We start from the raw sequence: 22,958 nt of genomic DNA on the forward strand, positions 1-22,958 counted from the left end.
GTTAAGCACTCGACAATGATGTTCCTTACTTCTGGAGCTATTGACTCTTTGTTATGAGTTTATTGTATAGGCGGGTTCTCTTCTTAGATGATTTGTGTATGTGTCATAGAAGAGAGACAAAGAAGGAGAATTAACTGTCAATCTACTGTGCACCGGTTCCTTTATTGTATTATCTCATGCAATTCTTACAGTAATCTTTTAAAGTAACTATTATAATTCATATTTAACTGATAAAGAAAACCATGTTTACAAAATTGATCAAGGATAAGAGGGAAGATCTGAACATCAGTCTGTTGGGTTTTATGCCTCATATTCTCTCCACCGTGATAAAAATGGTACTTCAACATGGGTACTCACCGTCTGGCTATTTAATACCAGGTCCTGCCAACAGCATTGGATGAGATGAGATGAGAAGTTTATTTCCAAAGTTATTCTACTATATTTAAACTATATTATTTATGAGTCAGATGTCAAGACATGTTTTAGAGGCAGAGAGAGCAACTGATTAGTTCACCTACACATTTTTCAGGTTCACTATAACTTTCGTGTGCCACCTTGTGTCAACTTTACCAACTTTAGTGCTTCACTGTTCTTCTTTAAAAAACTCACAATTTCACTTTTCTTGTAAAGCACCTTGCTGTTTTCTTCTTAGTCACTAGATGGCAGTTCTGTATGTCTGTAAATTACCACTGCAGCAGGAAACGAGAGGTGTTAAGCCAGTTTACTCTGTACAAATGATGGCCATAGGAGGATTTCTGGTCCATCAAGGCTGCCTGTGTTTTTCCGTGGCCGTAACGGGGATGTCTAGGACAGCTTAGTCAGAGGCACGAAGCAGAGTCAGAAAGCATCCTCTAAGTTCTTCTTCAGATGTGCGTTCAGTCACCTGCCCTCTCACCTGAGTACAATGGAGTTTGTTGAATGTGTTCTGACTCTTACTCTCTCTGTAGTTAATAAGTCTGGGAGCTCCATACCCCTAGAAAAAACACACGACTCATAAAGCCTTTTCCATTTGTTCTCTTTAAAATATCTGTGATAGTGATTTTTATACAATGACCAGTTGGTACAATTTATTATTAGTTTCAGAAACATCTTTATTTAGGAACAAATCAAGGAAATGTAGCCAGAAAAACCCAGGACCCTGTCACCGTAGCCGAATCAATGAACGCAATGACCAGGGACCGAGGAAAAGAAAAGTGGTTTAATTTTGCCAGCAAAATGAGGCTGTAGTGGGCACATGCCCCAAAATCCACAGTCCTCCTGAGGCATTAGGAGTTGAGGCTTTTAAAGGAAAGTCTGTGGGAAATAATATATCCTTGGTGACTGATTATTTGTTGGAGGAGTGATCCCAGTCTTCTGGCGCCAAGCCGCTGTCATCTCTATCTACAGCGGGAGATCTAGGGCTCCATCAACCAATCTTCTCTCATCACCAGAAATTTGGCCTTGGGGTGTGGACGGCAACTGCTGCCAATTAACGATTACAGTTTACAAGGTTTTAGGTGGAGGAGGGGAGCTGCGGCTTTGCAGTTCGGCGTCCTCCCATCAGCCTGCGTTTAGCTGAGTTAGGGGAGCTGCAGGTGTCCTCTGTTTGTCTGTCCCTGTGATGAATGGTGGATTCGGCGCCAGGAAGCGGGAGTTGGGGAGCTTCAGCTTCTTGATAATTTTGAGATCTCAGTCTCCCTGTAACAAACCACAAGAACTGGTAATTAGTCAGAGTTTCAGTTTGTAGACACCTGGGCTTTCAACAATTTATTACCTCCATTTGTCTTGTGGAATTCAGGAACACAAAGGGTAAAACAACCCATATCTACATGTGAATATAACTTAGAGAAGCAGAGAAGGGGGAATGAGTGCTTTTTGATTTAACCCCATATATGGTGGGTTCAATGCTGGGGAACAGATATCAGGGCTGGTATCAGAAACAGATGTGAGGAATGTGGGGTTGCCTAGCTGATGGTGCTTGAGGGATTCCTCATGGGAGTCTTGGCATAGAAAAGTTTAAAGAGTAAAGCATCATTGGTCAGATCAAAAGTGTGGGGTGAACATAATTCTGAAGGAATAATGATGGAGATATAAGAACAAGAAGCCACTTGAATTGCGTTGGAAGGTATTAGACACATCAAAGAGCTGGGAAAAAAACCTTGTTTAATGTAAGTTCTTTCTAAACTCTAAGGCAAAAAGTAATATGAATTACATGGTAATTATAAGCCACAAAACAAAAATTCACAAGACAAGTAAAGAACTAAAGTAGAAACCAGAGTAAGAAAAATAGAGGTTAAAGGAGAGATGGAGAGAGATGGTTGGGGTCAGAAAACAGACAATCCTTGAAGTCTCCCTCAGACTCTGATCATTCTTAGTGCTCAGTAAACACTTTGAGCCCATGAGCCTGGGGAGGGGCAAAGTGAGAGGTGGTTGGGAGGGACCACAATGCAAGGATACCCTTGTGGAGGCACTGACATTGAAAATCAGTGACATTTTGCCAAGGTGTTTACCATAATATATTAAGGATTATTCTGGAAAGTTAAGGATTTTTCTGGAATGTACATTTTCATTTTATGGAAACTCCAACTAGCCTGGAGAACGATTTAGACATTTCAGCTTTAGAAATAAACAGAGGGGTCGGCTCGGTGGCACAGCAGTTAATTGCGCACACTCTGCTGTGGTAGCCCCGGGTTCACAGGTTCAGATCCCAGGCGCGCACCAATGCACCTCTTGTCAAGCCATGGTGTGGCGGAATCCCATATACAGTAGAAGAAGATGGGCACAGATGTTAGCCCAGGGCCAATATTGCTCAGCAAAAAGAGGAGGATTGACATCAGAAGTTAGCTCAAGGCTGACCTTCCTCCCCCCAAAAAAAAGGAAAGAAAGAAATAATGAGAATCTTTTCTGTCAGTTTTAAGAATGAAAACCAGTTAGCATCTGGAAAACAGTTGCAATTTGACATGAGAATGTGAAGAAAGAATTAGATGTCACACGTTGTTTTTGCTTTTCTCTGGGGCAGTAGGGCTTGCAGGGGGAATGAAGTTCCATCTTTGCTCTATTGAGTTTGAGAAGGTGTAAAATTCATTTGTGCTGGGCAACACTGTTGACCTGTGGAGAAAGACAAATGGTTCCAGCAGCTGATCTAAAGGAATAACTGAGCTCATAAAAGTTCTTAGCTTATAAAAGGTGCTTCTTCTTTATTGAACTTTACTGGACATCCATTGACCTATATGTGCAAGATATTTGTGGTAGGTATTGAAGAAAATACAAAGAATTATAAGGTTCCAAGCTCCTCCACATACATGAAACTGTTGCAAGATGTAATTAGGTTCTGCCAAGGTATTTAGTGTATGTTGTATTACAGAACCTAAAAAAATTGGGAATGTTATTCAGAAAATGTAATTAAGGACAGCTCCTTAGGAGAGGTAGACTAGATCAAGTCCTCAAATGGATCACTTTTGGGCAGGTGGAGGGAAGAAAGAATGAGGATTTCAAATGGAAGAAGAGGGGAAAGGTACAGACGTAGAAAGGAACATGGCGTTTGGGCATGGGGGTGGGGAGGCCATGACAGGCACAGTCTTCCTGTGACTGAGAGGCAGCTCAGTTTCCTCCTCCAGGAGCCCAGCACTGCTTCCCACCTCCTGGCCTCCTCCACCTGCAGACCCCCGGCCTGAACCAAGGCCTATTTATCTGGATCGCTGCCCAGTCTCCCAACAGGTCCCTCTACTTCCAGTCTTAATTTCTTCTAATCTTTCCTCCACAATACCTCCAGAGTTACCTTCTAGAATCTAAATTTGCTTAAATCTGATATCTGCTTAGACTGCTACAATGACTGCTCAGAGCATCCGAGAGAACATTCAGACTCCTGAGCTGGACACGCAGGCTTTCTCTTGCTGTCCTCATCTTTAGCCTCATCACCCACTGTTTCCTACATGTTGGCTTTTTTCCAGCCTTAAAAATACCCCCATACTCTGAAATCCTTAGCATCCTTTATATCTGTCTTTTTATATGTGTTTCTTCTGTCTTCCTACCCTCTTTTTTGATCAACTTAATTCCTATTTCTCAATCTAAACTCATGTCAAATGTTCCTTCCTCTTGGACACTTTTCCTGGGAGGTCTCCATTTAGAGACCCCTTTTGATGTCGCCACTCGGGGACCTTGTACTTATCTACTTTTTCTTAACTGTTGTTTTTTTCATGTCTCATTGACAGTGAGCTCCTTAAAGCTGAGACTATCCTTCTTCTTCATAAATAAATGGCAAGCAATAGGATATATTGGAGCATATGAGGAAGCCATTTGGTGTAAAACTAATTAGGCTTGACCTTGTTTTTTTTTCCCCCCCAAAAGGGGCCTGTAGCCTCTGTTCATCCATTGTATATCAGCTTTAAGCAATTAACATGTCCCAAAGACAAAAACAATGACCTAAGGTGCTGATGTGATAAATGCAACTTCTCCCACATTGGCATTTCCTTAAGGATAAGCATTTCTCCCTAGGCTAGGATTTGATTGCTGTGCTCATCCTGTGACCACCCAACTCGAGACAACAGCCACATCCATGGAGACAGCAGACCTGATACCTACTGTGTCCATCAATCAACGTGCTGAAAGGTCAATGTCACGGCTATTATGAAAGGAACATTGCAATCACATGTGAAACATGCTCTTTGATGGTATATAACCACTCTGTACACCCCACTTCTTTGGAGTGCTCCATTTCTTAGTGAAAGGACTCTCCCCGGCTATATGGCCCTCAAATGTTGGCTCATCATAAACTCAACCCAATTTTGATTTATAGATTGGTCATGGATTATTTGTGTCAACATTCTATTTGTCCCTCCAGTATCTAAACACAGTACCTGACACCTTTGGGGCACTCAGAAAATGTTTGATGATTGAATATGTATGTGAGAGACCACACTGACTGGAGAAGAAGAGGCTTTTCGGGGCGTGCTAGAAAATTCGCTCACATTCCTACCACAGTGGTTGAGGCTGTGTGCTTTGGACCAGTTTGTCTGGGCACCAATCCCAGTTATTCCACTTTTAACTGGGGAACCTGTGCAAAGTATTTACTCTCTGAGATTTAGTTTTCTCATCTATAAAATGAGGCTACTGAGAACTCCTGTCTCATAGGGTTTCAGTGAGACTGAAATGCATTAACTTATGTAAAGTGCTTAGAAGAGCTCCTGGCGCATAGTAGGCACTAAAATGTTAGCTGTTATGTTATCATTATTGCTCTTATATATAAGCAATACTCTGGTTTTGAAAAGATGCTTTCATAGTATAGTTGATCCTCATTATTTGTGGATTCCGTGTTTGCACACTTGCACACTAGCTAAAATGTACTGACAGCCTCCAAATAAACACTCACAGGGCTTTCATGTCCATTTGCAGATATGCACAAAGTGGTGAAAAACTTGAGTCACTCGACATGCACGTTCCCAGCTGAGGGGAACAAGGTGACGCTCTGCCCTCTTGTTTCAGCCCATGCTGTAAACAAGTGTCCTTCTTGCAGTCTATTTAGTGCCTCATTTCTCATCTTTTTGTGCCTTGTGTTGGTGACTTTGCTGTTCAATATGTCCCCCATGTGTAGCGCTGCAATGCTGCCTGGTGTTCCTCAGGGCAAGAGATTGTGACATGCCTTTACAGAGAAAGTATGTGTGTTCGACAAGCTTCTTTCAGACATGAGGTACAGTGCTGTTGGTGTGAGTTCAATGTTAATATATCAACAATATATTTTAAATAAGGTGACTTTAAAGAGAAACACACAGAGAATAAGGCTACGTATTGATCAGTTGAAGAAAATGTGACTAAGGCTTGCAGCAACCTAACCCTGCATTTCTCGTAGGAGCAGTGGGTCATATTCACTGACTCAGTGTTCACAGTGACTTTATAGAATGTCACACTGTGCATAACAAGCATCATTGTGCATATCTTATGTAATCCTCACATACTCCTTTATAGTAGGCAGGGTAGGGAATAGGTTGTCCACATTCTACAGGCTATTCCAGACCTTATGAGCCAAGTAGAGAATTTAAAATGTCTTGTGCTCAGCATAAGAGCCATGAGATTTTGAGCAAGGAAGATCTATGATGAACTGATGTTTAAGGAAGAATTACCTAGCAAGAGAATGTAGTATCAAGAGGAAGAGGGAGAATTGAGCCAGAAAGGAGGACCAGTTGTTAAACTCTCCAAGTATTGCCAATGCTAGATGAGGAGATTCGGAGCTAAGGTGCTGATGTGATAAAAGAAAAGTAGCAGACAAATGATGAAATAATGGATTTGGTAACCATATATAGGGTGTAAGTTAGGCTGTGGTTCTCAAAGTGGGGTCCCTGGACCAGCAGCATCAGCATAACCTGGGAACCGGGTAGAAATGCAAATTCTCAGGTGCTGCTGCACACCTGCTGAACTGGAAACTCTGGGGTGGGGCCTGGCAATCTGGGTTTCAACAAGGCCTCCAGGTGCTTCTGCTGCCCATCAAGTTTAAGAGCCAATGAATTAGAAAAATGATTCAAACACGTCACCATGCCCAGGTAAGCGACAAGGCAGAGAGGTGGTATTTGTTTGGAAGATAAGATGCATTTTAAACTTTAAGAAAAAGTAGTTCAACGTCTGTTTCATCATAAGGATTCCAGCATTTAAGATCTTTTAGCTCTCTGCATTTAAGATCTTTTTTCCACAATATGTTTTCCTTTAGAGAGCCCCTGGTAAGTTATTTACCATTTACCACATGTTCTGAGAATCCCTTCTTTCTTGAAATACCCTTTCAGACGTGAAAATGTACTTTATTTTTGTACACAATCTCCTCTATTTAAAATTCGGATTTCTCTTCTTATAGGATCATGTACGGCACATGCAGCCTTACTGTAAATTTGGGATGTCATTGGTTTGTTCCAAAACCTTAGAATGTTTTAGAATTTAGAACAAGATGAAGAGAGAATTTATATGTTTCTCTGTAGGACTCATATTTTTCAGATGTCTAGAGGTATCCCAACTTGCCAGTAATGTGGCCTTAGATTTAGCAGAACTTGAAAATCCTAATATAGTAGGAAGTGAATTACTTCTTTTTTTTTTTTAAGATTTTATTTATTTATTTTTTCCCCTCAAAGCCCCAGTAGATATTTGTATGTCATAGCTGCACATCCTTCTGGTTGCTGTATGTGGGACACAGCCTCAGCATGGCCAGAGAAGCGGTGCGTCAGTGCGCTCCCGGGATCCGAACCCTGGCCACCAGCAGCAGAGCGCGTGCACTTAACTGCTAAGCCACGGGGCCGGCCCAAAAGTGAATTACTTCTCTCGTATTAACATTTACAAAATAAATGATCACAATGTTAACTTACCAATAAGCACTTTCCATATTCCAGTCTCTGAAAGTATCTTGCTTACATAATAAACAAGATAAAGTTTCAAAGATGAGCCAAATAACTTTTCAGCAAAAGCTTGACTTGAGTCTATCTTGGCTTCCTTTTTGACAGTTTTAGCCTTAATGTTACAGTATTGTTTTCTTTTTCTAGGAATCAGATAACCTTGTATTTGGTGAATATTTTAATTTTTAATGGCCACTTGTATTTTGTGATACGCACGTGTTTAAACAATCTATAATAACCCACCATTACCACCCATATATAAGATTATACAGGAATGGAAGAATTTTGGCTGACACTGTATATAATTGTTCAGCCAAGGCAGATGGCAGACTCTACCACTTACAATGATTTAGGGGTTTGAAGCAGTATTTTTAAATACAAATAATCTCAAAATTGGTAATATATAAAATATAATACTGTGTTAACTAACCAAAAGAGTTAAATTTGTTACCTTTCCTCCATTTATAAGGATGCACCCATTATATAGATTCTGTACAAAATTGCAAAGATCACTTTTTTCCTTTTCAAAGTTTATTTATTTTAATTTTTAATAGTGAGAAGCTTAGTATTGGGTAAACTGCTGCACAATTACTGGAAATGCTGAGAGTCTTTTTGAAAAGTGTAAAAGTCTAAAGACAATGAAAAGTACATTTCTCCAATGTCAAGTCCTTTGAGCCTCTGTCTAGTAGTACACTGAAGAGATGGAAGATTAAGTACCAGCACAGGACACAAGAGAACAGGCTCCCAACTTGAGTCCTTCCCACTGACCACAGTGTGCCTGGCAGACGCTTGGAGATTAAATCTGGTCTTTGTCCATGGGTGGGCCCTGAGAGGAGGATTTTGCTTAAATGACCAAAGAATAGACAACATTTTTTCTTGATAATAAGTAATACTTACCATATAAATTTCTTTATAAATCTCTGAATAAAATAAAAAAATATAACCCGTACAGAAATCAACTCTTACTGACAAGCCCCACAGCCTTCTCTAGAAAGCTCAACAGAAAATGTCACAGCTGACTGTGAATTGGTCTTCTCTGAAAGCCAGCCAGCCCTTCACTGATAGCTTTGGATGAGGAAGGCCAGATACAATTCTTTGAAGATGTTTAGCTGAATTCAGAACCAAAAATCCTACCTCCAGTTGGCTCCTCTGTGAGAATGGATGGCCGGCCTTATTTCACAGGCTGGGCAGATGAGGTTTCAGATGAGCTCTGTTCCCCAGGGATGGAAAAGCTGGATTGTGACATTGATTCAGAGCTGACATTTTGCAGATAAAGATAGGGTCATAGAGGGAAACAAATATTTCAGCAAATTGGATTTTTGTTCTCTACAGTGGGAGTAATTTAACAAGCAGATAGTCTCTCACTCCAACTTCTCTTCCCTCTTCTCGATCTGTAATATCGCTGTAAAAATTCTCTCTATAAAAATTTCAGTCTTTTTTCTTTGCAGTCTATTTATTATCATCTTTACGAATTCTTTGACTTCACCACCTTCTTGGCACCACAACGCTAGCCATTGAGATATTAGTATAGATTCGGTTTTGCAATTTCATCCTCTTATCTCTATTTCCTCTGCCATTTCTTGGCTTTAGTTCTTATTGTATTTTATGCTTGAAAACATTTGAAGCTTACAAAGTATATCAGTTCCTTATTTTCTCAACTTTTTATTATCTAAGTGCCCTCAACTATCACTTTTTTAAAAAAAGAAGTGAAATACATAACAGAACAATACACTGTAATAAACTGACCACTTGTAAAATTAAGTTCAACCTGAAATCCTTCCCCACTTAACAGAGACCATCTTTTATAATTCACCATGCTTTAGTTTGGGCAGGGTCAGTTTATCAATGATTTTTGGATGTTTTAGACCACATGAGAGAAATACAGTGTAAGGTAAAATTGTTAATCTTGCAGAAGTTGTAGAATTTCCTGATGGTTAGGGAAATCAATGGCGGAGAACCTGAATCATAGGAAAAGTAGTTAATTAATTAGCACCTGACAGAGTTTGTTAATTTGGTAAGGATGATGATAAGACATATATGTTGAAAAGATAACTTTGCATATCAGAGTATTGTCAGAGGCTACTGGGAAAATTCGTAATGTTCTCAAATACTACAAAAAATGACCATTTTTTGATAAAAGATGTCATACATGATGGTATCATATACTTCTGTCAGAAAATTTGTAATGAAGAAAATGAACACTTGAGTCATTTTAATTCTAACAATTTTTTCATGCCTATTATTAGGTTAAAAAAATTTTAAGTAGTAAAGTGGTAAGTAATGTACTTGCTTCATTTTTAATTTCTTTTAGGAAAACAACTTTTTCACATTTTTAAAAAATATTTGTATTTATTTTATGCTGAATTTATTCCTGGGCACAAAGCCTTTTTTTTAAATTAAATAACACCAATTCTTTTCAAACTCTTTCAAAAAGTTGAAGAGGAGAGACTATTTCTAAAGTCCTCCTGTGGGGTTAGCAGTATGCTGATATCAGAGCCAAAGACACTAAGAGAAAATAAAATGACAGGTGTTTGAAACTACAGAAATAGAAAACTATAATAGAATACAATAGAAGAGAAAAGTACAATTTCTATTGTAGAAAAGTACAATATCTTTGATGAATATTGATACAAAAATCCTCAATAAAATAGTAACAAACCAAATTCAGCAGCATATTAAAAGGATTATACATCATTTTTAGGTGGGATTTATTCCTGGAATGCAAGGATGTTTCAATATATGAAAATAAATCAATGTAATAAACTACATTAACAAAATGAAGGAAAAAATAAAAAGATCATCTTAATGGATGCAGAAAAAGCATTTGACAAAACTGAACATGCTTTCATGTTAAAAACCCTCAGATATAAGGAAGCTACTTCAACATAATAAAAGCCGTATATAGAAATTCACACAGAACACCATATTCATGGGTGAAAGACTGAAAACTTTTCCTCGAAGATCAGGAACACGGCAAGAAGGCCCACATTCACCACTTCTATTCAACATGGTATTAGAAGTTCTAGACAAAGCAATTAGGCAAGAAAAAGAAAGAAATAGCATCCAAATTGGAAAGGAAGAAGTAATATTATATTTGTTTACAAATATTATCTTATATGTTGAAACCCCTAAAAATTCCAGAAAAAAATTTTTAGAACTAATAAATTCTGCAGAGTAGTGGGACACAAAATCAACATGCAAAAATTAGTTGTTCTTCTATACATTAATAATAAGTAATCTGAAAAAGAAATCTAGAGACATTACATTTTTATTTACAATATCATCAAAAAGAATAAAATACTTAAGACTCAACTTATTCAAAGAGGTAAAAGTTCCAATGATGTTTTTTGCAAAAATATAAAAATATGTCCTAAAATGCATATGGACCCTCAAGGGACCCTGAATAGCCAAAACAATCTAGAAGAAGAAGAACAAAGTTAGAGAACTCACACTTCCTGATTTCAAAACTTACTACAAAGTAATCAAAACAGTGTGGTACTGGCATAAATACACACAATATACTAATGAAATAGTATAGAGAGCCCAGAAATAAACCTTTGCTTATACAGTCAAATGATTTTTGACAAGGGTGCAAAGACCATTCATTGGAGAAAGGATAAGTTTTTCAACAAATGGTGCTGGGAAAACTGGATACCCACATGCAAAAGAATTAGGTTGGATGCTTACCTTACACCATATACAAAAATTAAGTCAAAATAGATCAAAGATGTAAATGTTAGAGTTGAAGCTATAAAATCCTTAGAAGAAAACACAGGGTAAAAGCTGTGTGTCATTGAGTCCAAATGCCATTGCCAACAATGATTTCTTTAATATGACACTAAAGACATAAGCAACAAAAAAATAACAAATTGGACTTCATCAAAATGCAAAAGTTTTCTGTATCACAAGATACTATCAACAAAGTAAAAAGGCCACCCACAGAATGGTTGAGAATATTTGCAAATCACATATCGGATAAGGGCTTAATATCTAGAATATATAAAGAACTCTCACAACTCAACAATTAAAAAAACACCCAATTTAAACATGCACAAAGGACTCGAATAGACATTTCTCCAAACAAGATAAAAAATGGCCAGTACACACATGAAAAGATGCTCAACATCACTAAGAATCAGGAAAATGCAAAATAAAACCACAATGAGATACATCTTCATACCCATTAGGATAGTTACTATCACAAAATCAGAAAATAACATGTTGGCAAGAATGTTGAGAAATTGGAACCCTTGTGCTCTGATGGTGAGAATATAAAACTGTGGAAAACAGTATGGTAGTTCCTTCAAAAATTAAAAATAGAATTACCATATCATCTAGCATTTCCACTTATGGGTTCTGAAATAATAGAAAATATATTTATTGGTCTCTGCCTCTAGTTCCTGGCACAGAGCTCCTAAAACCCTTGTAATTTCCTAAATGATAAGAGCACTAGGAGCATCTCTTGTTCTAATATTTGTCTTTGACTCCATCCCTGACACAGAGCTCCTAAAACCCTTGTAATTTCCTAAGTGATAAGAACACTAGGAGAATCTTTTGTTCTATTGAGGCAACTCTGGGTGGGCTCCTGGATGGCTCCTGGATGGGGGCTGGTCACCAGACAGACCAAGCCCTGATTAGAAGCTTGGAATATTTAGCCCTACTCCTTATCCTCCAGACAGGGGAGAGGGGCTGGAAACTGAGTTAATAATTGATCATGCCTACATGAGGGAGCCTCAGTAAAAATCCCAATAGAAGGAGGTTCAGAGAGCTTCCAGGTTGCCAATGACAAGGAGTGACTGGAGAGTGGTGCACCTGGAGATGGCATAAAAGCTCTGTGCTCTTTCTCACATACCTTTCCCTATGCGCCACTTCCATCAGGCTGTTCTTGAGTTATATCCTTGTATAATAAACTGGTGATCTAGTAAATGTTTCTCTGAGTTTTGTGAGCCACTCTAGCAAATTAATCAAACCCAAGGAGGAGGTCGTGGGAAGCTCTGGTTTACAGCCAGTCAGTCAGAAGTACAGGAAACAACCTGGGCTTCTAACTAGCATATGAAGTTGAAGTGAGGTTGGGTGGGTGTGCAGTCTTATAGGACTGAGCCCTCAACCTGTGGAATCGGATGTATCTCTGTGTTGACAGCATCAAATTGAGTTGAATTATCTGACGACCAGCTGACATTCCAAGAATTGCTTGTTGGAGGTCTGGGGAACCCTCCCACATGGGAGAAAATGAATCTCAGAACACCATTTATGGGTATACACCCTAAAGAACTGAATGCAGAGGTAAAAAGACATATACATACACCCCTGTCATTAACAGTGTTATTCAAAATAGCCAGAAGCTGGAAGCAAGCCAAGTGTCCATCAACGGATGAATTGACAAAAAAAATGTGCTGGATACACACAGTGGAATACCATTCACCCTTAAAAAGGAAGGAATTCTGACACATGCTATGGCATGGATCAACCTTAAAGACTTTATGCTAAGTGAAATAAAGCCAGCCACAAAAGTAAAATAGTGTATGATTCTACTCATATAAGGTACTTAGAGTAGTCAAATTCATAGGAATAGAAAGGAAAATGGTGGTTCCCAGGGGCAAGAGGGAGAGACAACAGGGAGTTGTTGCTTAATGTGCACAGAGTTTCACTGCAAGGTAAAAATAGTTCTGTGGATGGTTGGAGGTTATAGCTACACAATAATGTGAATGTACTGAATGTCACTGAACTGTACACTTAAAAATGGTTAAAATGGTCAATTTTATGTTATGCATATTTTATGACCATTTAAAAAAATTAATTATTTCCAACAAATAAACAAACACTAGCTACATGCAATAGCATAGATAACTATCACAATCATAATGCGGCATAAAAGAAATTATATTCAAAAGGCAATATATTTTATAATTCAATTTATATAAAATCCAAAAAAGACAAGGTCTGGCTTCCAGTAATGGTGGAGTAGCTTGTTGAACTAACACTCTCACAGATAACAATGATAAAATCTGCATAAAATATTATATATATTTATAGAGAATCATTTATCTATATGTAATATACATATAATAAATGTGTATGTGTGTGTATGTATAAATCTCTTCCAAAGCAAGCAGAACTGAGACAGCGTCTTCCCTTAAGTGATGGGAATTGCACCAGGAGATATTTGCAAGCTTGAGTCTTTTGCCTCAAAGCATTCCAAAATCTGTACATGGCCCAGACAGGGGAAAAACTACAGTCTTACTTGTAATGCTACAGGACATATTTTGGGGCTGGCAGAGTAGCTGGAAAGTTAGGGGAGAAATTCTGGAAGGGAGGGACACACAAAGAGGAAAATCTCAAAATATGTATGAATGTCTCCCCCCAACACACACCAAATTGGCAGATCTTTGAACAACACACATGCACAGTAGGCCCCAGAGGGCCTTGTGTAAACAACAGTTGGAAGATGAAAGACCTGAATGAGGATTTCAGCTATGCTCACTGTAAAGGAGACAGGATTGGAGTTTCAGTCCAGCCAAGTTAACTCTCTGCTAGAAAAACAACAACACTCTTCAAAGGAATACAATAGAATCCAGAGTCTCTATAACTATCATTCATGGTTTCCAGTACACAATTTTGAAAAATCATGAGATTTGAAGAAATAGGAAAATGTAATCCATATATGAGCAAAAGCAGGCAGTAGAAGCTATCCTCAAGGTGTTGCAATTAGCAAACAAGGATAAGAGAGTAACTATTATAAAGATGATCATGGTGGTAAAGAAAAATATTCTCATAATGAATGAACAGATGTTGAAACTCAGCAGAGAAATGGAAATTACAAAAAAGTACCAAATAAGAAGATGAAATAAAAAAATACTTTTGAGTTTACCGGTAGATGAGAAACAGTAGAAGAAACATGAAGATAGAGCAATAGAAATTATCTAGCCTGAAGAAAAGAATGTAAAAATTTTGAAGAAAAATGAAGAGAGCCTTACAACCTGTGAGATGATTGAGTCTCCAGCAGAGGGGAGAGACAGAAAAATTAAATGAGGCAGAAAGGTAAATCAATAAGTAATAGCATAACTTTCAAAATTTGGTGGAAAATCTAAAATTTTAGATCCAAGAAAGTCAGGAAACCCACAAAATAAAACACAAATTAAAACCATACCTAGGCACGTGATAGTCAAGCTGCTAAAATCCAAAGATAAAGGAAAATCTTGAAAGCAGTCAAGGAACTACATATATACATGGGAAGACATTACATACAGGGAGAAATAATGTGAATGATGGATGATACATTATCAAACACAAAAGAGACAAATCAATAACAAAATGACATCCTTCAAGTGCAAAATGAAAACCCAAAAGTCAACACAGGATTCTATATTTAGCAGAACTCACTTTCATAAAGGAAGCAGAAGCCACAATAAGAGACCGCACACATATTAGATAGCTAGAATAAAAAATCAAATTGCAAATACCAAGTGCTGGTGCGGACTAGGAGCAACTAGAACTAGGAATGCAACATGATAGTTGCATTTGGAAAACAGTTTAGCAGGTTCTTATAAAGTTAAACATACATTTATTATATGACTCAGATATCCCCCTCCTAGGTATTTACTGAAACAAATTAAAAACTAATGTTTAAACAAAAACCTTTGTGTGAATCTTTATAGCCATTTTATTCATAATTGCCAAAAGCTGGAAATAAACTAAGTGTCCTTCATCAGGTGAGTCGAGAAAGAAGCTGTGGTGCATCGGGACATTAGAATAGTACTTGGCAATAAAAAGGATAAACTCTTGATTCACACAACAACATGGATGAATCTTGGAGGCATTTCTCTAAGTGAAGGAAGCCAGATGCAAAAGGCTATATGGTATATGATTCCATTTACATGACTTTCTAGAAAAGGCAGAATTACAGAGATGGAAAGTGATCAGTGGTTGCCAAGGGATGGAGTGGGGGAAGCGGTTGACTACAAAGAGACAGTATGAGAGAATTTTGGGGGTGAAAAAAACAGCTCTGTATGGTACTGTAGAGATGGATACACGACCATAAAGTTGTCAAAACCCGTAGAACTGTACACCGCAAAGAGTGAATTTTACTCTGCAAATTTTAAAAATCAATCAGGATGCTGGGGAACTCAGATGGAATGCAGCAACAAATGAATCTCACTGTATTACAAGCACCTGACATAACCACACAGAAGGGGTGGGGGTGAAAGGTCCTGACCTAAGTAACTTTGGAAGACAGTGCTTTGACGGGATACTGTAAATCTAAAGTACTGGACAAAAACACTGTACACTAGGTGATAAATGTGTTTCTCATAAGGGTATGGATTAGCAATTCTGAAACTAGTTGACACATTAGTAAATATATTGTAGATAACTGGAGTTAAGTTTCTCACTGTTGGTAAAAGAAGTTACATATAAACAAAAGGAGAATGCTAGAATAAAATCTGTGGTGCTGGATTGGAGTTGGAAGTATCAGTATAAATCCATGTCTCTTTTAATATCTCTATCCAGATAGATAGTTAGATTGATAGATAGATGGATAGATCAACAGATAGATGTGTATACCTGAGTTTATATTCATACATACATTTCCAAGCTCTGCTGAGTGGGTCTAGAAGCAGTTACACTCTAGTATCAATGAGCACACCTAGCTCCCAGATCTGCATTTATATCATTCTCCAATAAAAAGAAGCAGGTTTTCTTGGAGAAGTGGCTAATTCTAGGGCTGGAGATGGAAAATACAAGATGAACCTGGAACACCTTGTAATGCCAGAAAGTAGGAAAGTGCTTTAAAAAAAACACAGAAAATGATGAGATGTGTCAAAAGGAATCAATCTGAAAGACTTCCCAATGGCTCAAGCTGGAAAATTGTGAGCAACAAAATAAATAATGGTAGCATTGGATTATTACCCAGAGAACAAAATAAATATCCATGAGTCTATACTGATATGAAATAGATTAAATAAGAAAGGAAGAAAGAAAGAGAAAAAAAAAAGAATGAGAGAAAGAGAGAAAGAGAGGAAGAAGGAAGGGAGAAGTAGGGGGGGAATCTTCCTCACAGAATTCCAAATAAAAACGTGGCTGGATAGCATGAAATAGAAAATTGCCACTAGAACACCACAGTAATAATTACTGTGAGCAAGACTGACTGAAGAATGCAAAAACTGTGGGTGAAACTTAAAGAAGAAACAGTACATTTGCAGAGCCTCAAAGCATCTCCCTCCAAATACTTAAATTTTTTCTCTTAATTTCTTTAAAAGACCTATGACTATTTAAAGCAAAAATTATAACATTGTATTGTGGGATTTACAACATGGGTAGATGTAAAATTTATGACAACAATAACATAATGGACAGACATAGGTAAATGGAACTGTTCTGTAGCAAGGCTTCCATATTTTACATTGATTAAACTGGTGCACTATTAAGTCTAGGTAGGCAGTGATATGTTAAAGATGCATATTGTAATCTGGACCAACCACTAAAAAATGCAAAGGTGTGTCACTTAAATGCTAATAAAGGAATTAAGAAGCAAAAAAAAGGGTTTGTACAAGAATGTTCACAGGAGATGACCTGCAAGACGAGCGCACTGTAGGGCAACCACAGAGCAGAACGCCCTCAGCCATGCCAAGGAGCAAACGCTGACACACACATGCTGGGTGAGTCTCATCAACCTCGTGTTGAGGGAGGCAAGCTGGACAGAAAACAAAACACTTGGGATGATTTCAGCCAAGATGAACCTATGATGAAAAAACCAGAGCAGTGGTTGCCTCGGGGGAAAGAAAAAATTGCCTGGGAAGGAACAGGAAGGAGTTTTCTGGGGGTGATGGAACTATTCTATTCTTAAAGGGGTGAAGGTTATATGGGCATGTTTATTTGCCAAAACTGTACAGTTGAGAGTTGTGTCTTTCAGTGTGCGTACATCTTACACCCCCCACACACAAAGGACTAAAAGAATAATAAAGTGAGGTGGGAATGGGATGGAATGTGGATGAAACAAAATTGGCTGACAGTTAGTAGTTGTTGAAGCTGGGTGACGGGCCTACTATGCTATTTTGTTTATTTTGTATATTGTTTAAATTGTTCTGTAATAAAAAACTCGTATAAGAAGACAAACTCGATATACAGTGTTTGCTGGTAAGATATCGCTTACCTTTTGGGAGGAAGGAGGGAGAAATGGATTGTTGGCGCTGGAATGAAGCTGGTGCTAGTTCTTGGTCACACAAGTGTGCTCGCTTTGTAATAATTCTTTGAGGTTTACATGGATGATTTCTGCATATATTTCTGTACTCATGTTATACATCAATAAACATTTTAAATCCTTCATATTTGCACAAAGATCCTAACTCAATATCTCAGAATAACAGCAATGTTTTGTTTTAAAGTGGAACACGTTCACTCATGACATCATCAGATGGATCTATTAATGCCCTCATCCTTGCGTGTCCCCCTGGGTCTTTCCATTTTTGCCTCAATTTGGCAAGTGGCATGGCTTTGAGTTTTTATGATGGGTATGGGCCCTTCAGGTGGGCGAGGTCCAAGGGAAAGATCTCTGCAGCGACCTTGACCACGGGAACCAGAGGGAGGATCATGGCAACCTGGAGGGATGGAGGGGATGATAGGACAGGTGGCCTTGTAAAGGCAAATTCCAGAATCCCAGGCACCCAATATTTCCATTTTAGATATAGAATTTACCCTTCAAATACTGGCCAGGAAGTTTCCAGGAGGGCTGCAAGCATCCTCAGCAATAGCCAGGCTGGTGAGCCCCACCCCTACCTGAGTGCTGGCCTCAAGGGATGTAGCCCAACCACACTGCGCATACTCTGGGGGGTGGGCAGGGCATAGAGAGTGGTCATGGTATAGAGAAGAGGCGGAATAGAGAGTGGGGTGGAGAAGCAGAGGGATGGGGACCAGGGGCGGGGGGACAAGGTAGGAGTTGGGGCCCCTAGCTGTGTATGCTGGGAGCTTTTGTCTCTTAAACGCTCCCAGCTGGGAGCTTGCAGGACCGCAGGACTACAAATCCCAGGAGGCTGTGAGCATGGGGCGGTGCCTAACCCTGGGGGGAGGAACAGGGCTGTGTGCGCTTGGCCGAGGGACACACCACCCTTGACTCAGGACTCTGGTCCTGCACCCGCTGCACGTGGACTGAATCCCAGAGGGATGCGACGGGACTAGCGGGACCAGGGAGTTAGGAGGATGTGGCGGCTGCATGGGCAGCCAAGGGCCTGCAGCGTGCAACTGGTTTTGTCCAAAATAGAAGTCGGACTCGTGCCTCTTCCACACCGCCTTCCTCCGTTGTTTGATTCCTCCTCCCACCTGCGTGCCTGTGGGTCTTTCCACAGCCCCCTACCAAGTCCAGGGCCAGGTGCTTCTCTAAAATGCTTATGGGAACTGGTTTGACATCCCAGAAACTTTCCACTTTGCCTGCTGCCCTCTGCCTTCTCCAGCCAAAGTGCCATCCTTTCATCAGCTTTTGAGAGAGATTCCCCCTTGTGGCTGGTCTTGCAAGTACAACTTAAGAGCTTTGCTGGGTGGTAACACTGGCTCTTTCTTGCCTTTTTCACAGGTGTGGAAGTTAAGGCATCTGTGAGGTTAATCACTGGTTTCCCCAGGATCCGCTAAGAGCAGAGGAGAACAACCCAATTCCCAGGCAAGTATCTAGTAGGCCATTTTCACCAACGCATTCCAGGGCAGTGGCCTCCAAAGCAGCAACCTTAAGACGAGAATAGCTTAATCATTTTGCCCTTTAGATTGATCACCTAATCTCAGCTCAGGCCTGAGTGGCCAGTCTCTCAGGGACACGAATGGCGACTCTGATCACTCAGGAAGAGACTAGTCATCCAGCTTTGGGAGAGGGATGTTCAAGGTAGACAGCACTTGGGCAGCATTTGAAACCCGTCACCTTTAACATCTCTGCTTTGGATTCTGGCAAGGTTCCCACATAAACATGCCTAGGGATAGTCAGAGGTACCATATTCTTTAAAAATTGATTAGAGTTGTGAAAGGAACAGAGCATAAAATATCTTGCTTATTTGCAAAAGATAAAATGCAAGCAAGACCTTCCTGTTAATTTTTTTCTGCTCATTCTCTTAGCTGTACTGTATGTTTGAATGCAGAAACAAAAAACTTGAATTGCCAAATTCTCTTTTCCTGAGATTGGTAAATTAACTTAAATGTCTTATTGAAACCTGTGGAGGAATGGTTAGCAGCTTTCATGATTTATGTCGTCCCTAAAAATCTGGGCGTTGATCTACATGAAAAAAACTCCCTGTTTATATTACACATCCCAATAGGTTACATTTCCGATTCCTGAATGTGGGATATTATCAAAACAACTGAAAAACCTGGTCATGGAAACTGGACCCTGTCACTTTGTCAAGAATTTGCCTCTTTATGAATTAATGACACATGAATTCTTTAACAGTTTTGTAAAGAAAGAATGAGAGTGTGTAGTGTCTCTGAATGTGGTAAGATAGGGAAGTCTTGTTAGACCACATCCTCGGGTTCTTCTCTCGTGTTCAATAGGCCCAGGTGATAGTCCGTGTAGTCAGGTGCAGCGCCGCTCCCCCAGCCCCCAGTGTTCCATCCTACTCTGGCCTGTGCCCTCTTCAGGGGGTTCTGATGACACTGGTCCACAAGTGTTGGAAGGAGACATTGTAACATGAGAATATTCATCATCTTAAAACAAGGATTAATGGAGAGGAAAGTCTCAGGGTGTGTGTGCTCTGATGCACTGCTGTTGGGGTATGGCCGCAGTGACCACTGTGCTCCCAGCAGTCCCCACAATAGCAGTCTCAGGCGTTTGATCTCCTGGCGCAACCACAGCAGCTGTTGACAGAGCTGGGAACTCATCGTGGTTCAGTGTCTTCCATCAGATTTTGTCGCTCTGACCCTCCTCTGCTTGCCCCATTCCCACGCCTATCCGCTGTGTTGATTGCTTTGTAGTTGTTTCCTAGGAGCCACTGTGTGTAACTCTATTTCACAGTGTCTTTAGGGACCCACTCTCACTACACAAGTCACTGTACAACAGCCCCTTATCCTGGTGTAGCCCATGTTTATCCTCTCCAGTGGAGCTGTGAAGAACCCTGCTTAGTCGGAGCTCCTCTCATTCTCATGCTGCTGGGGCTGCTTACGAAGCTGGGCATCTCATCTTTGGTCATCAACATTATTCTTTTCATCGATTTTCTGAAGTCAGAGACGACTTTGTTAATAATGTGACACTGATTCTAACAGACACTTTTATGTATCTTCCCCAACAGCTCTGTGAAGTAGGCCTGTGATCCCCATTTTACAGGGGGGGGACACTGAGGCTCAGAGAGGTTGAGTAGCTTCCTTCACTTCACACAGTTTCTTGGTACATTTTGAGTCTCCACCTGGAACTCCGCCTCTCAGGTGTGTGCACTTAGCTGGTGTTCCACTTTGTGCCTCTCTGCCAGCCTCTCCAAAGGCACACGCCCCATCCTGAGTCCATTTTCTGCTTGATGGCAGTCACCCTGCACAAACCGGCCCCATGCAGGGAGTGGATTAGTCGGGCATGGTCCTCCAGCTTACCCTGGGGAGGTTCTAGGTTTCTTGGGAGAGCTGGAGCAGTGGAAGATACTGACCATCACTCACCTGGAAGGTTTGTTATGTAGAAATACTCCACTGACTTTTTGCAGGTGTCATGTCTTCTTTGTCTTCATTGCTTCTCTGGGCTTTCTCTTACAGTCCGTGCTGTGCAGTAACATACAGTACAGAGACTGGGGAACATAATGTTGTTGCCCTGCACCAAACGGTCACATTACTCATTTTTCTAATTATGAAAGAGTTACATACTGTAAAAAAAGTGAAATTACCCAGATCTGTGTAGAGCAAAGTGAAACCTCCCCCATCCATCCCTTTCCCTGCAAACTCACTCCCCTACTCAGAAGGAACTATTGTTAAGAGTTTGCAGCTTATTCTTCTGGGCATTTCCTATGAATTTATAAATACACATAAAGTTTTTTTAACATAAATGACATAACTACATCATTTTGCAATTTGTTGTTTCCCAAACCATATATCATAGATGTCTCTCCTTATCAGTGCTCGCCACTCTAACTTAGTTTTTTAGAAGTTTTAGAGGTACTCCAAAGAACAGGAATACCATGATCTGTTTATCTCTTCTTTGATAGAGATGGGATTATGTCCAGTTTCACTATTATACATAATGCTACAGTAAGATCCTTGCATGGAGTTTATTACACTGCTATTCAACTGCTCAATTTTCCTTGTTTCCTCTTGGTCAGAGACTATGATATATTTTTAACAATTTTATGGGAATTATTATTGTTATTATTATTATTATTTTTTGTGTGTGAGGAAGATCAGCCCTGAGGTAACATCCATGCCAATCCTCCTCTTTTTGCTGAGAAAGACTGGCTCTGAGTTAACATCTGTTGCCAATCCTTCTCCTTTTTTTCCCCCAAAGCCACAGTAAATAGTTGTACGTCATAGATGCACATCCTTCTAGTTGCTGTATGTGGGATGTGGCTTCAGCATGGCCGGAGAAGCGACGTGTTAGTGCATGCCGGATCTGAACCCGGGCCACCAGTAGCAGAACACTTAACCACTAAGCCACGGAGCCAGCCCTATGGGAATTATTTTATAGGGAATTTAATTTTATCACTGAATAAAGACATTTATGGGGAAACTGGACTTTAAGGTCATCCATCTCAGTATTCTGGAGAAAAATCATGAAACTTAGAAGGTATGAGGCTTGCTCCATCACAATCTAACAAGTCATGTTAACAATTTAAAGTTGAATGTTTGAATAGCCACTACTCTCTCTGTTCAGAGGAAGAATGACTTTTTCTTGTCTAGAAAACATCTGACTCCAGGGGCTCTCAGTTGTGCTTCAGAGAGGGTAAGATATTGGTGTTGTATCTGTTTCTCTTCAGCTGTAGGCTGCATCTTCTAAAGATCATAGAATTGAACATGGTCCAATAAATGTATATGATTTGGGTCAAAAATTCAAAGTAATGAACCCAAGATAGGAATCCATAACTTTGGTTCTTAATAAAGAATTTCCTTTGATATCCTCAAGTCTCTGTGATTACTGTGTATACATGAATGAAGTATCCCTCTGTCCATTTCTTAAGTTGTTTCCATTGACTTTATGGATTTATCCTCTAATCCAGATTCTAAGTGTGAAAGAACATCTTGGTCCTTCAAAGAAAAGAAGCCATTGAAATTTGATTTTCTTTTAGCTCGCCATCCTACAAGTTTGAGGAATAAATTATCATGTAATGGTACAATGATTCTGAAATCTAATTTTTAATTAGAGGGGTGTAAGGTATGAATGAATGGTGGTTCATCCCCATGGTCAAGGGTATTGTACACGTGGACGTGTAAACAAGATTCAGGAAGCTGCTTCAGCCCTGTGACATCCCTGAGAACCACAGTGCAGGAGGATCTAGGCACACAGCCATCTGCCTAGATCTCCTGGGTTACATGTAGATCCAGGGGTCTTGAGAGTGGTGTCAGAGCAGCTAGCTTTTATCTATTTCTCCCCTTCCTTCTCTCCAGCTTATCTCAAACAGTCCTGACTATCATATTTTAAAGACCAATTATAGTTATTTACATGAGCTGCTTGTTCAT

At 39.7% G+C, this 22,958-nt stretch overlaps 1 protein-coding gene across 2 annotated transcripts in view; it reads right to left on the reverse strand.

Annotated features, from left to right (window-relative positions):
• Window positions 1-1,372: 1,372 nt before the first annotated feature.
• The window catches only part of LOC131394246 (ral guanine nucleotide dissociation stimulator-like), a 34,606-nt gene continuing 13,020 nt past the window's right edge, over window positions 1,373-22,958 (reverse strand). Inside the window, exon 8 of one of the 2 annotated variants that reach the window (XR_009216087.1) lies at window positions 1,373-1,677. The gene's annotated coding sequence lies outside the window, so the exon portion shown is untranslated. Of the gene's footprint in view, window positions 1,678-16,611; window positions 17,081-22,958 lie in introns of those variants that run through there. The other variant, XR_009216088.1, reaches the window with a different exon arrangement.

Source organism: Diceros bicornis, chromosome 30 (genome assembly GCF_020826845.1).
Source record: "Diceros bicornis minor isolate mBicDic1 chromosome 30, mDicBic1.mat.cur, whole genome shotgun sequence".
NCBI lineage: Eukaryota > Metazoa > Chordata > Mammalia > Perissodactyla > Rhinocerotidae > Diceros > Diceros bicornis.